This window comes from Apis dorsata, unplaced genomic scaffold, assembly GCF_000469605.1.
Source record: "Apis dorsata unplaced genomic scaffold, Apis dorsata 1.3 scaffold_226, whole genome shotgun sequence".
Lineage (NCBI taxonomy): Eukaryota > Metazoa > Arthropoda > Insecta > Hymenoptera > Apidae > Apis > Apis dorsata.
In genome coordinates, this window is record NW_006263508.1 from 87,514 (window position 1) to 88,858 (window position 1,345).

At 21.9% G+C, this 1,345-nt stretch overlaps 1 protein-coding gene across 3 annotated transcripts in view; it reads left to right on the plus strand.

Moving 5' to 3' along the window:
* Positions 1-1,345, plus strand: part of LOC102674388 (cytohesin-1) — a 162,478-nt gene that overhangs the window by 4,159 nt on the left and 156,974 nt on the right. Inside the window, exon 1 of one of the 3 annotated variants that reach the window (XM_006615526.2) lies at positions 622-799. The exons of 1 other annotated variant lie outside the window; for it this stretch is intronic. The gene's annotated coding sequence lies outside the window, so the exon portion shown is untranslated. Of the gene's footprint in view, positions 1-621; positions 800-1,345 lie in introns of those variants that run through there. One more of the 3 variants, XM_031510407.1, reaches the window with a different exon arrangement.

Here is a 1,345-nt window from a genome sequence, read left to right on the forward strand (position 1 = left end):
AATTTAATTATATTAGATTATGTCTGCTTTAAAATAATTTCTTATTTAAATCATTTTTTGCATGTTTTATTTATAATCGAATTAAATTACATATAATATATAGGATTATATAATGTATTATATTATTATATATTATATTATATAATATAAGATATTATATAATATATTATATTTTATATTTTATATATTATACATAATAATATAAGTAATATTATACATAAATACAAAATAACACATTTATAATAAATGATATCGGTTTTCTAACTATCGATTTTATAAATTTTTTAATACATGACAACACATTATTTGTAAAATATTATTTCTTAATAATTCTTCAACTTTTGAGAAAGATATAAAATATAACACTCATGATTTTTATTACAATATATGTTACATCAATACATATTACAATATATCAAAGTTTGCAGAAATAATTCAAGGTGTTTATAATAAAAGTCGGTTGTTCGCCATTTGTTTCCCTTCGAAGTCTAATCCTATTTGCGTTTATTCAATGCGTGTACGACCCCACGACCCCAGCCTTAATTCGAAAGACCTATTTTTAGATATGTCGTTAAATTGCTTCTAATGAGACTTCTTCCTCAGCCTAGCTCTGTCATCGGATGCGCTATTGTATCAGAACACTGCTCCAATCGAAACCAGTTGTCGTTCAATCAAATTCAGGATCAATTATTAATCGTTGGCATCTATTCGTTTAATTGATCTGTGATCGAGTTTTTTTTTCCATTTCGTATACACATTGATACATTTGTGATTGAAGAATGGTGGCATACTTGTTTCCGTGAATAATAAATGAATCTTTCTCGTTATGCAATTTAATATGAATTAAAGCTACAATGTTGGCCAAAATCAGAGTTAGGTAAAATAGATTTTTAAAATAAATAAATAAAAATGAATATTTTTATTTCTCTGAGTAATCGAATTTCTATTTTCATTTCGTATACATATTTGATATGTTTTGTGATCGAAGAATGACATATTTGTTTCTGTGAGTAATAACTGAATCTCTATTGTTGTATGATTTAGCATGAATTAAAGAAAAAAAATCAGGACTAGGGAAAATAGATTTTTAAAATACATAAATAGAAATGAATAATTTTATTTCTTTGGATGATATAAAATTTTGCGAGTAAACTTTTATTTCGAAATAGTATTTAAATAAAAAAATAGTTAAATACTATATTTCAATATCAACTTATACAAATTATACAATTTTTTATTATTTTGAAATAATTATTTCAAATAATAAAAAATATTACAAATAATAGTATTTCTAATAAATATTTTATATATATAATTATATATTATATATATATATATATATATA